This window comes from Mus caroli, chromosome 3 (genome assembly GCF_900094665.2).
Source record: "Mus caroli chromosome 3, CAROLI_EIJ_v1.1, whole genome shotgun sequence".
NCBI lineage: Eukaryota > Metazoa > Chordata > Mammalia > Rodentia > Muridae > Mus > Mus caroli.
In genome coordinates, this window is record NC_034572.1 from 104,385,793 (window position 1) to 104,400,637 (window position 14,845).

Sequence of the window (14,845 nt, forward strand, 5' to 3'; positions counted from 1 at the left end):
GTTGTGATTAAAAAGAGACCAGCATTACTGAGATAACATCTTCTGGGAAGTGTTTTCTGAGAGCACAATGAAGCTGTGTTCCAGAGATTGACAAAGTTGTACCTTGTGGTGCATCTGGACTTGGTAATGTGTAAGAATCACCCAGATGATACTGATTTTGAAGTTATGAAAGCATCGTGGAGAGCAGCTGAGGCTTGGCACTGGGAGAGGCCAGAGAAGGCCACTGGTGGATGTGCAGCCTCAGTTGCAGTTGATAGCCTAGGACAGAAGGGGTCATGCAAAAAAGTTGAGGCTTGGCACCATGAAGAAAGCCTATGATAGGTTTTGGTGAAGCTTAGTTATATCAGAAGACCCAGGGTGTTGCAGATGCCAGTACCATGGGATGACTACCAAAAACAGCAGCAGCAGTGGAGTGGAGTCAACTAGAGCCTAAAGTGCTACAGAGGGCAGAACTGAAGGAGTGACCCAAGCCCTTTGTAGGAGCCCAGAAGACCATGTATGGCTCTTAGACACTAGAAGTTGTAGAAATTGTAAAGTTGAAGTTGCCTTGGATACCACAAGATGTTAGAGAGGTCAGAGATGTGGGGTTCTTGCCGAGAAAAACTGCTAATAGGCAGTGGAACCAGCCCAAGAGAGTGAAGTTTGTTCCTGCTGAATGCCAGATCTGCCAACAATAGTCAACAAGGATGAAAGGAATTGGAGATCTAAAGAGTGCTTTGATACCAGATATGGAGTTTGGAGTTTGCCCAGTTGGTTTGTAATTGTGCTTTGGCAGGTTGTATTTTTACCATGCTGCTGCTGAGAACTTTTGCAGTACAGGAACACAGGACAGGCATTTGTTGACTCTCTATTATGTACCAGTTAATTATCATACGTTAATTTTAGGTCATCATCACAACTGCCCAGTAAAAGAAATCTCTTTTATCTCGACTTTGTAAAGGTGTGGCAAAAGTTAGCAGAAGACTCTAGTCTATGAAGCAGAAACTCCACTCCATTAGCTGTCATCTGACTAGACTGACCATGGACCTCACTCCTGCCTCTCTGGGGTGGTTGTGAAGTTCCCAGATCCCATCTTCCCAGAGTGATGAGTGAGCAAATAAAAGGTGCCAAAGTTCTGTAGAGCAGCTCTACCTTCAGAGGAACTGGCGTATAGCCTTCAGCTTCATGCATGGCTAGGGCCATTTCCATCTGTGAACCTGCCCGGCTGCCTCTCTCTAAGGTGTCTTTCCTTCTGCATTGGAGTTCTCCTCCTCCTCCTCCTCCTCCTCCTTCTTCTTCTGCACATGGAGTACTTTGCAGTGGAAAAGGGATCCAGATCTTAGCTTCCTCAGCACTAAAGTTCAGCAGTAACTCTTATATTACTCACCTCCTCGAGATAGGAGGAGAGTTACAGATGTGCTGGCAGAATGTTCTCTGTGTTTCTTTTTGTTGTGGGATACCCTCACATCCATCTAGTGATGAAACCTAATGTTTTTCAAACAAATGGACCTTGAAACAATGAATTTTGACTAGCAATTTAGTAAAGATGAACTGGATTAAAAGATATTCAAACTATGAAATTATAAAAGTCAGGTATTGTTTCATAAAACTAGTTTTAGCTGAGTATACTATATTTGTTTCTTGGTTTAGGATGAAATTAAAAACTTTAGCTTTCACAGGCTACTATTCTCCCTGACCTTTGAACTTTAATATGTCCACAATCTTCACTTTGGGTTGTGTGGTGCCTAATCTTGGCTGTCAACTTGATTACATCTGGAACTAATTAAAACCCAACCATCTGAGCACACTGTGAGGGACACTTCTATATTGGTTCGTCAAGAAGATCCATACTAAACCTCATTTGAGGTTGAAAGATCCACCCTAAATTCTGGGCCACACCTTCTGGTGGCAGCTCACATAAAAGGCATGGAAAATGGAAGGTTTGTTTTTTAGCCTACTTGCACTCAGTCTGCATAGCAATTTCATTTATCCTGTTGCTGAACCAGCTATCTTGGGTGTCTATTAGGTATTAAATGTCATTCTAAAATCGGGGAACATCCCAATAAACAAGAAAAAGAGAGAAACCTTACCTCTGTTGGCATGGTTTGCATTTTATTGAGGATATTCATATGTTTTCTTGGTTACAAATTAACATGGCACTTAAATGCCAGCTCTCTCCTGCACAGTTTTAATCTTGGATTTCCTGATGTGTTTTACCTCCACAAATGCATATTTCTTATTTCTCCCTGATATAAGGATCTACAGTCTAAAAATATATTTTAAAACCTATTATAGAGATTGGACAGATTTCTTCCATGATTTCAAGAATTCATTGTAAATCTCAAGCTGTGTGCTGAAGAAGGGTCAATCAGCATTAACATGAAACATGTTATAAACATGACTTTGATATGACTATTCATTAAGTCATGAAGTCCTTGACACTCTGAAGTTACTCCAAAGCTTCCAACATCAAAAGAGGCACTCTGTCAAGAAAAAAATATCCTTTGTAGAAATAACAATAAAAGGCGATTTTAGTGTTTGGATAGGAATGTCAAACATAAAAACCTAGGTATGTTATATCCTTGGTGAATATACTGTCTTTTGGCTACATGGTCTGTTAGGCCAGCTATTAATCTCAATAATAGATGAATAACAAGTTGATAAGTTTCCAGTGATGCTGTTATGAGTAGACATGTTCTTTAAAAAAAAAACAGTTAATGTATTTTTATTTATGTAGTACAACAGGGATATTCTGAACTAACACCACATTATCAATTTAGTTCATATTTATTGACCTCTTAGAATATAGAATATAGCATTTTATCAATTTCAAGTATACATGTTGGCTAGGCTATTCCTACTATTTCTATTACAAACCAGACCACTAAAATGTATACAGTAGAAAAACAGAAATGTGCTTTACAATATGGGGAAAGCACTGTGCTTGTGCCTACATGACATGAGCAATGTGCTCAAAGCCTTAAGCATAATAAGAATGAGGCAGCTTAATGATAATCAAGTATTAAGATTAATAAATATCACTCAATGAGATAGCTCCCTCTCTTGTGAAAATCTTTCCTGTGAAAGAAAATAAGGACTAGCTTCTATCAGATGTTTATGCTCTCACTGTATCATAGCTTGTTGCTGGGGATCTTTAAAGAGCCTGGGAGTAATGGTTGGGATGGGATACAGTGGGAGAGTGCTTACTTACCAAAAACAAGGCAGGGTTCTATCCACCGCATTTGAAAGAAAAGAGGAGGGAATTTTAACAATGATGATCAGGTGATTGTACAGTCTGTCTTCTCTAGATTAATAGCAGCACACCCAGGCTTAAGACTTAGACTTAAGTGGTGTAATACAAACGAAACATTGAGAACCACCACTTAGGTAATTTGAAAAGGACCAAAACTGTCACCGTTTTGCAGGTTTCTACAAATTTAACGGCCAGCACTGTCGCTACCAGCAGCAACAATTCACTGAAGTCAGGAGCTGAGAAAATAATTTTACTACTCTGGAAGGCTGCAATCAATTGGTTTTTGCAGCCAATAATTGTCTCCTGATCTCATGAAATTGTTAGAAGAATTCAGGTCTTTGAACTTGTAGATTTAAGGTGCCTCTTTCATGGGGACATCTTTCATCATGGGTCTTCTGCTGTGACTTCCTCATCATGTGATACTTCCCATGGGCTTTCTCAGAATGGTAAGCTTATTTCTTCAAGGTTACCCAAGAGAGGCTTTCTGATCTCAGGAACATTCTAGTTCTAGTTAGCCTTCCCCTGGCTCAGGATAGACTCACATTTATTTGATAAGCTCAAATTTGATTTTGAACCTCAATTGTACGCATAAAATAAATGTTCATCTGGAGAAAATGGTTTAGGGTAAAGTTACTGAAGGTTTCTTCTCATTGAAGGGGACAAAAACAAAGTATCTGTAGAAAGTGTGTTGGAGTGCCAAGGACCAGCCTCTGCTTGGAGAGGCTTTCTGAGGAGGGGTGTCTGAGAGTGGTGAAACAAACAGCTGGATGTCAAATCATGGATTACAAGCTGGTGGCCTACATTCTTCTGAGATGGCTTTCCAGCTTGCTTGTTCTGTGTGTTCTTCTCTGCTGTAGACAGCTTTTTCTTGCTATTGTAATAACTCTCTGGTTGAGACACCTACATTTCTGTTCAAGACAGCTCTCTCTGCTATTAAAAATTCTAAAAGTTCCCTGGATATCTCATGGGTTTTCTGACCAAAGTCAGAAACACTGATATCTATCTCTATCTAATCTATATCTAGATCTTGAATCATCTTACCAAGTCAGAAATCCTATTAGAAAAATTCTAAAAGTAAGTCGGGTTTTCCAATCAAAATCAGAAAGCCAGAAAAATTTTTTTTAAAGAGCTGTGTTTGATCTTCACACAGCTTTCTCTGGATAGCTGCTAGAAAGCAGTCTAAAAGAGCTATGCCACTTCTCTAAGTAATCCCTAGGATTTCTGACCAAGGTCAGGGTCAGAAGAGTCCTTTTTGCTGTCCAGGGATCTCCAGACAGCTCAGTCTTCCCAGAGAAAACGTTCTAAAGAACTGCTATCACTTTCTGTTAGCTCATATCATGTAGACCAAAGCTTTTTATTTACATATCAATTCAGTTATTAATTCTCTCTTGATTATCCTAGGAATCAGCATTCTGTGACGCCCAGCCCCTTGATTCTTAGGCGACAGCAAGCACATTTTTTTTTTAAACATTGCAAAAGAATTCAGAGAACTAGGGCTGGAGAGATGGCTCAGCGTTTAAGAACACTGGCTGCTCTTCCAGAGGTCCTGAGTTCAATTCCCAGCAACCACATGGTGACTCACAGCCATCTATAGGGGGATCTGATGCCCTTTTCATGCAGGTGGATGTATATGCAGCATACATTAAAGACTTCAGAGATCTGCCTGCCTCTGTTAAGTACAGGAGATAAACTAGCTGGGTGGGACCCCACCCTGGAATTACTATTCTGACCACACCTAAATCTAAATTCCCTATTTTCCAAGCTGACCTCAAACTGAGGAATCTGCCTGCATTTGTATCTGCTTGTCTCTGTATCTTTGTGACAATCTGGCTCACAGTGTAGCTGCCTCTGTTCCGTTAGATCTGTGAAGCTCCTTATATAATTCGTATTACATCATTATATTTTTTGCATAGGTGAGAAATTATATATATATATTTGAACTCATGTTTTTAGAGTTCTTTCCCACAGCCTTAAGGGTTGTCCTGAAGATCTTAGTGTTTATCATTTTGCTGAGACATTAGCCACACCTTCACATCCCAGACTCATGCTGTCTCTGATTATCATAGAATCATTAACCTTAATGGGGGGTGGGGGGGAATTCCTCAGAGGGACTTGGAGGAGCCTCATCATTCTGTCCCCACCAAGGCCTTGTTGGATTCAGCATCTCTCCCTTTTTTGTTTTTAATTTGAGGGAACAAATGTTGACCTTGAATTTTTTCCTTGCTTGATGTATACTAAAAGAACCAGTAAGAGAGAGCTGAGCTGTCTGGAGATCTCTAGAGTTAACACAGCTCTTCAAGATTTTTTTTTTTTCTTCTAACAGGATTTCTGACCAAGGTCAGAAAGATTTCTATAAAGAGCTAAGACAGCTCTTCTAGAATATTTTCTAGCAATTATCCAGAGAAGAGTGTTTGAAAAGTAAGCACAGCTCTTTAACAAAAAAGTTTTTTTCTTGGCCTTCTGATTTTGATCAGAAAACCAAATAATTACTTTTAGAATTTTTCTAACAGGATTTCTGACTTGGTTGGAAGTTCCTAGAATTTTTATAGCAAGTTTTCTGACTGTGGTCATGGTTTGAAAAACCCTGAGCTATCCAGAGAGCATTTAGAATATTTACTAACGGACAGAGCTGTCTCAATCAGAGAGAGGTGTCTTGAGCAGACTATAGAGCCAAGAATTATCTACAGAGAGCTGTCTAGGAAAGCCATCTCAGCAGAACCCAGGATGCCAGCATGGATCTGTGATCTGACTTCAAGTAGTTTGTTTTCACTGCTCCCAAACACCCTTCTCTCAGGAACCCAGAACTAGCCAAGGCTGGTCCTTGGCATTGGAGACTTTGGAGTGTAGCTCCTGTTATGTGGAAATGAGGAGGTCTGGTACAAGAAAATCAAACTAAATTTTGAACAAGCTAAGTACTACCTGTGACCAGAAAATTATTGTGCAGCTTACCGTTCAGTTTGTTCAGTTGCCTTTGAATTTCTGGAACCCTGCTAATGAGAAAAGTATGTCCCCAATAGTAACTCCTTTACTAGCTTGGGTCCCAAAGGAGACGATTCCTGGAATGAAGCCAGATTGAGCTGAGAACAAATTGACCCAGGAGAACATAACAGGCCAAAGCTCTCATGTAATAGAAGCAAGCTCCTTGTTTGAGCACTGGGGTATTAAGGTTGTTACCATAGCAGAAAAAAAAAAGCTGATTAACACAAGGCTACATGAACAGTGAATTATTAGAGAGTCAGGACCAGGTCCAGACAAAACATTGCCATCATCAGTTCTTCATCTTGTTCTTCCAATGGCAAACTCTTTCTCTTTTTCAGAGGTGAGCATCTCAAGAGTGATATAAAAGAATCGGTGACTTGGTTTATGAACTTAACATACACAGTGTGTTTCCCCATGTATTGTTCCTTTTTCTCACCATTAGAGTCCTTTGATTTATCCATGTGATTATGTAAAGTAGAAAGTTTGCTTTGTTTTATTTTACATTGTGAAAACACCAACTCAAGTAACCATGCTTTTGCTACACAGATTCTCTTAGATGGACGTAATTTTTCCTGCAAGGAATTTCATTTATTTTTGGAATTTTTTCTTTATATTTCTTTTAACCTTTAACATTTGATAATATATTTATAAACAGCTTAACTTTGTCCCATATTATATGTTGTGTATTCTCTCTGCATGAAACATTGCATTTTTTTTTTTATGTACAAAATTCACTCACAATGGTTTACTGAATACCCGATACTACATTGCCCTAAAAGAACAGGAGTAAAGACAGTGGGTAAAAATCCCTGGTGCTCTGGACCTGATATTGTTTTGAGAATTCTATCAGTTACTTTTCTGTTGCTGTGGTGAGATACCATGAGCAAGGCTGATTATAGAAGAGTCTATTTGGGGTTACATCTTCTAGGGGATGTGTCCACACTGGTAGGGAAGAAATGGCAATGGATAGTAAGGTCAGGCTTATCACATTCATCCACATATAGGAAGCAGAGAAAGTAAAAATGATGTGGCCGGAGAATATACACTTTGAAAGCCTGACTCCAGTAATAGACTTCCTCCTGCAAGATTACACCATCTAAAGGTTCCATAACCTCAAATAGCACATCTGGGAATCAAGTGTTCACTCACATAAGCCTCTGGGTCCATTTCTCATTTAAACCACTACAGGAATAATCTTGAACTAATCAGAGTCTTTTTAAACCATAACACTAGTAAGGTATAAACAAAACAAACCCAACTTGTTAAGGTCTGATTAATGATTTTCAAGTTCATGATGGTGATAATGTAATAATCTTTCATGTTATTCTTTTATGTTGTTCTTGAGATGCTCACTTTTGAAAAAGTAGAGAGGTTAGCATTGAAAGAACAAGATGAAGATTGATGCTGGCAAAGTTTTGTTTGGATGTGGTCATGGCTCTCTAATAATGTAATAAATGGTGTCAGTAGAAGCTGTACTAAAATTTTGGATTTTAATATTTCTCTGGGCTAAAATGTACAGTATGATGCTCTCCTGAGATGCTGGATCATGACAGCCATCAGTAGCTCTTAGTGGACCACGTGATTATGAAAGTTAATAGCAACCTTATGTTGAGTAATGTTCTCAAGCTGTGCTGGTCAGTACATTAATGTACTAAGCACGTGTTTGAATTATGATGCTTTTAACTTATGGATTTTTACCAGGATATAACTCTATTTTAAGTCAAAAGAGAATCTGTGTGGATGGATAGATGTGAGGGAATTTACTAGGGCATTTGGTCCATATGATTGTGAAAGCTGAGAAGTCCTGTCACAAGTTAGTTCTACGAATCCTAAAACTATCAGGGAAGTTGATAGTTTCATTTTCAGATTGAGACAGAAAGGCTGAGAACTGAGGGTACTCTTAATGCAAGTCTGGAGTCCTGAGGTCAGAGAATTTAAGACCTGTTATCTAAAGACAGGAGGAATAATGGGTCTCAGTTTCAGGAGAGAGAAGACAAATTATTTCTCTCTTTTATTCTATCTAGGTACCCAAATGATTGAATGACATCTGCCCACACTGTGGGTGAATCTATCACTCCCAGTCTACTAATTCATAAGACAGTCCTCCTGGGAAACATTCTCATGGACATGATCACAAATAATACATTTCTAGCTTTCTTAGTATGCCTTAATCCAGATAAGTCGACACCTAAATGCCAACACAAAGCTTCCATTTTTTACTTCATTCGCCTTCAGCAAGCATCTTAGTTATTTTGGCATTTTCTTTAGTTCAATGACCTCCTACTTTTGTTTCTAGAGTGTCTGAATCATTTATGAACCTGCCTGAACTGAACTGTTATAATTTTACTGGCTGACTGCAATCACTGAGAATACTAATGAGACATCTTTATTATTGTTGTTATTATTACTATTATTATTTATTATTATTATTTATTCACTTTATATCTCTCTCACTGCCCCTCTCTTGGTTGCCCTCTTCCACAATCCTTCTGCCATCCCTCTCTCCTTCTCCTTTTAGTGGGTAGGGGCCCTTTGGGTATCCCCCCATCCTAGAACATCAAGTTTCAGCACAGCTGGACATATCCTCTCCCACTAGGACAAGGCAGCCCAGCTAGAAGAATATATTCCACATACAGGGAACAGCTTTTGGAATAGCCCCTGTTCCAGTTATACAGGACCCACATGAAGACCAAGCTGCATACCTGCTACATATGTGTGGAGAGGCCTAGGACCAGTCCATTCTTTGGTTGGTGGTTCAGTCTCTGAGAGTCCCAAGGTTCCTGGTTTGTTAATTCTGTTGGTCTTCCTGTGGAGTTTCTATCCCATTATAGGGCTCTAATTCTTCCTCCTGTTCTTCACAAACTTTATCCACTGTCCAGCTGTGGGTGTCTGCATCTGTCTGAGTCAGCTGCTGAGTGGAGCCTTTCAGAGGGCAGTCATGTTAGACTCCTGTCTGCAAGCATATCAGAGTATCATTAATAGTGTTGGGAATTGCTCATGGGATGGGTCTCAAGTTGGGCCAGTTATTGGTTGGCTTTTCCCTCAGTCTCTGCTCCATCCCCAGTCCCTGCCTTACTTGTAGAGAGAATACATTTTGGGTGGAAAGTTTTGTGGCTGTGTTGGTGTTCCTACCATTTCATTGGGGATTTTGTGTGGCTACAGAAGGTGGCATCTTTAGGTTCCATAACCCCAATGCTGTGAATCATAGCTAAGGACACTCCCATTGATTCTTGGGCAACAACCTTATCCCAGGTCTCTGTATCTTCTTGGAGATGCCCCCTACTTCTCCACCCCCATCAGTTAGAGATGCCTTTATATCTCTGCAATTCTTTGTGGAGTAGTAGTCCACCTTTTCCATTCAACATTGTCATGTTCTTTTTCCATCTTGATTCAGAGGCAGGGTGGTGAGAGCGCCATTCTTAACTTCCAGTTCAATGGAATCATTATTGTTTTTTTCTGATAGCAATATTCCTGCTCTTGGAAGAGAATTTCATTGAGGGACTGTCTACACTGATTTGGTCTGTGGGTATATCAATGAAGGATTGTCATAATAATTAAGTTAATTGATATGGGAAGACCCAATTCAGTACGGGCAATGCCATCCCCTACGTGGGCAATCCTGAACTGTTTTTAAATGGAGAAATGAAGCTGAACACCAATGCACAAGTGGTAGTGAGTTCATATCTCATAAAACTGAGGATAATTCTCCTACTATAAAAATACTATTCCTACTCTGTCTTGCAGACATTTAAATTTTATACTAAATTTTCTAGCTGCTTTGAACAAATACCCTCTTGGTTTTCTGATGAGCATTGTTTTGTTTCCTAATTGATAGGCCTTAGGGTATTATTGGGACATTGTAATGATCATAATTAAGAATTCAATTAATTTTCAGTTTCATGCACATAAACCTATTATAAAGGGCTATGAAATGACAGATAATTATTGTTGTTATTTGGGGTGTTTGTTTTGTCAATATAGGCAAAATGAGGATGTACCCAGATGACAGAATCCCCTACAGTGTTCTTCTCTTTCATGGTCACAGAGTTGCGGGCTCTCTCCAAGAGCGGGAAGCAGATTTGATACTTTTCTCCTTATATTCTTTTTTTTGTTTTGTTTTGTTTTTGGTTTTGGTTTTGGTTTTGGTTTTTCGAGACAGGGTTTCTCTGTATAGCCTTGGCTGTCCTGGAACTCACTCTGTAGACCAGGCTGGCCTGGAACTCAGAAATCCGCCTGCCTCTGCCTCCCGAGTGCTGGGATTAAAGGCGTGTGCCACCACGCCTGGCTTTCTCCTTATATTCTAAACTGTGGCTGTAGAGTCTCCACCACAGTTGTGTTTACTGACAGAATTATTATTTTTTTTATATTACTTTTACCTGATCAGATTGATGTATGTTTTAAGGGAATGTACCACTTTATAGCTTTTTTGCAGGTTTTGGGACTAGGTCGGCGTGTTTGTGGTACATTATTTACTATTCATCTACATTTAAAAGATACAACTAACACCCTGGAGGAGTACAAATTGATAGTCCTCATACCCAATTATAGGAATAGTCCATTATATTAACATGATAGTGATACTCTTTAAGTGCTGTATGATGTACGAAAGTAACATGACAACCTAACAGAATTTTAGCCTTTAAGTTGAGAGAAAAGAAGAAAAATGGCTAGAAGGCATGGTTAATAGCTCAAGGCACATGCTGTAAGCACTTATTTCAGTGTCAACTTTTAGCAAAGGCAGATGAACTTGCACATCTATTTGATTAACTAGCTCTAAGAAGTAAAATTAGCTTTTGTAGGGCTTTGGAAGGAATATCTGGTAAGAGGGATAAGAGGGTAGTTTTTAATAGAGGTAATCCCTTAGGAAATGGCTCCTTAGCAGTTACAAATGGAGAAACGCAAGATAAACTTGAAGTAAGCCTGATAAATCCTCTTTTAGTCATTGTCTTCAGCTTAATACCCACCTCAGATCTGGATAAAAACATGTTCAACTGTCACCCTGAGGAGATTTAATCTTTATGTCGTTTTCTTCACCCCTCTTTTTCTAAGACAGATGATGATCGATTACTTCCTTCCCTACCTATCAGATGTGAACAAAGTCACCAAAGGGACCGATTAGGCAGAGTTCTAGCTTGTGAACTAAGATGATGACCCATTAGTGAGACGTCCTGTGATCTATAAATGATGACTATTAGGCTTGTCTGGACACTCAAGTAACTTGATAGACAAGCATGTCTGGGACTCTCACCTACTGACATTGATTCTATAAAGCTGGGAGGAGTTGGGTCCACACTACCACTGATCTTGATGAATAAAGAAGATTGAAAAGCCTATGTCATTGGCTGTTGCCGATACCCCTGGAGCTAATTGTATTTGATGTTAATTCTGGTCTCTTGTGAGGGGTTGCAAACAAGGAATAAGTCAGCCCTAAGGTGATTTCCTGTAAACCTTCTTTCCACTTTAATTATAAATAAAGGTTAGAGTTGCAGATTGGGCGAAGAAAAAGGGGAAGGTGGAATTGAAGGTTTAGGGAGAGAAAGGGAGAGAGGACGACAAAGGACAGAGGAGGAGGTGGAAGGAATGTGGAACAGAAACACATGGCCTGGAGAAACCACAAATTAAGGGGTCTCAAAGATGGGAAAGATGGTAGTATAGTGGTAGATCTGCCCAATCTAGGTGCACAGCATGTATTCATGTTAACTGAGTTGTGTTTTCATTGCCCAGGATTGGAGATTTACCACAACAACCGACATTTCAAAATACATTTCATGTATAAGTGGGGGCATCTGCTGAAAAATTAAGTTTGTTTCAACATTAATTTCAATTCATACTATTTCTTACATCTATTACTTTATTTTCTAAGTATCGCCCCCATGCTTTATAATAAAAAGCACAAAATCATAGAAGCAAAATGAATTGAGTTCAAATATAACTAGTATTAGCTTAAAATATTAAATAAAACCTTAGTCATAGTCATATATTACTTGAGTTCACAATTGGAAACAGAATCTCATAATTTCTTTGAAAATGTGTTTTTCTTCTAATTAAGTACATTTTACAGTTAATTGGCATTATTTACTAAAGGGCAATTCTATCCTTTCATTTCCACATTACTGAAACAATATAATGTTTTTGCCCCCTCTATGGTAAAGCTTTTCTAGCAGGGGGCTTCAGAATGTTAATAGTGTTCTTTGGGGTTATGTGTGCTGGGGACATATCGAATTAGTATGTCAGCATTTCACATAAGCATCCAATTTAGTCATTCCACAAACATTTCTTGGGCACCTACTAATAAGCCAGCCAGTATGCTGTGATTTAATGATATTAATGCCCCCTTTTTGGAGCAGCTTCACACACTAATATGGGAGACAAATATACTAAAATAGTACAAGAGGCATCCACATAAGAAGAGAGAGTTAAAAAGTGAATGTGGAAATATAAAGAGAGTGTGACAGAGATACTTACATGTTACCATTGGCAAAGTGGGAAATCTCTATCATAAATGTGAACAAGTACACATGGGAAATGATGTACACACACACACACACACACACACACACACACACACACAGAGGCCCCATGTTGCTGTTAGTAAATCATTCTTAGCATCCTTTATGGTTCTTCCAACTGATTCACTGAGGCAGGCTCTCTCAATCAAACCCTGGATGTACAGGTGCTCTGGGATCACTCATCTCTGGCTCCTGAGGCTGGAATTACACACCAGCCACCACACCCACCAAGCATCCGTTACCATGTTTTCAAAGTGAATAATGTGATTTTGAAGATCTCTTCTCTTTGTACAGTTTATATTTCTATTGAGAAGCTTTGATATTCCTGTTCACTCTCCATTTTTTCAAGGTAGAAATTAGGCTGAAAACCCTCTGACCTCTCATCTGAGGGATGTTTACTGAGTTTTCAACTTCTGTTGAGTGTACAGGCTAGGAAGGTGGGAACTAAATGTTAAATACGGAGATTTCGCCAGCTTGTCTGCTGACAGTATGGAAGGACCACCCATTCTGTGACATTTCTCTAGATCGTCACACATTGGCCATATTTGCACTCACACCTTGGTAGGAGAGCAGATACACAGTGCAAGTAGGGTGACTTATTGATTGCCTCAATCCCAGATTGCTTCTCGCCTTTATGTGGCCACTGCCGGTTAACATCAGCCAGTTGTCATTTGTCTTTGGGTCTTCAAATGGTACTTGTTTTTCTCTGCTCTTCTGTTCTCTTTGTCCTTGTAACTTTGAGCCTTGAAATAAATGAAATAAAGCAACCCTACCATGGAATGGTTTCAAGGAGAGAAAATGAACTCTTGTACTAAGTCAGCTATGTTTCCTGCACTCAAGTCTGCATTGTTATAGGACACGGTGCCAAGAGCTTAATTCATAATGATTCTAGGCTGCAGTCATTATTATCATTAGACTACTTTTCAGATTAGAGTTCTCAATTTAGAATATGTTCAGTGGTCTAAGAGCTAGAAAGTGCTTGGACTCTAGATTTTGGAATCTGTAGGTTGGATCACAAAGAGTTTATGGTCTATAGGGCTTAGAGTTATTATAAAAATACATTCCTTCTTGTTCAGCATGACACAGCCAGTGCAGATTCCAGACTAACCTTGGTGGTTTCCACAGAGAGCAGCAGCAAAAGGAAAGCTCTCCATGGAGAATGAGCTCTGCAGGATGATCTGCAGCAGGGATTGGGCTGCTCTCTGAATTGGGCTGTGTTCTGGTATATCTTTTAGGATCCTGTAAAACATGCATTTTGATCTATTTTTGGTATTTTGTTAATTTTGAAATGTGAGCCACCTGCTTTCAAAGGAAGGTACCAGAATAGAGAGTAATAAAGATGTAAACATGACGTTTATGGGCAAAAGCAGACTTTTAGCAGCACATTTTTAAAACTTAAGTATTTGACAGCTGTTTTGCAAAAAATAGATGACATGCTTCTACTTTGTCAGGAAGGCTCACAGGTATCTGAGTCTAATATGAGGCATGGGGAATTAGCCGAGGGCACATTGCACAAATGAATTAACTATCTCACTTGATATTGGCGACTTGTAAACCTCTATTTTCTAAAATATTGTTTTGCACAAAAACTGGGTGTAAATTACTATGTCCAACTTTTTTTTACATAGTTGGTGGTATTGAGTTCATAGCTTTATGTATACAGCTAGTTATTAATGGAATATATATATATTCATGTATATGCGTGTGTGTGTTGTGTGTGTGTGTGTGTGTGATGAATAGGAATAAGATGGGGTAAAAATAAGATATCTAGGGGTGAAGAGAATAGAGAATTAATTTTTGTAAAATTTAAGTACATTGAATTTAAAACATAAGAGCAGTATCAAATAACTGAAAAAAAACCCCCATATCTCCTCACAACAGGGCTTTCATTAATATGTAAATTATGACCCAGTGAGTGCTTTAACAAAACTACTTGTTAAGCAATGAATGTTTGTATTTCCTTCAGATTTCCTCCTATGATTGAGTCCTGAACCCCAGTGTGATAGGGAGCTCATTAGAGAGAGGTTGTGCCAAAAGAATTTGCAGTTCTTGTGGTGGAATTAGAAACTGTATAAGAAAGATGTGTGTGTGTGTGTGTGTGTGTGTGTGTGTGTGTGTGTGTGTG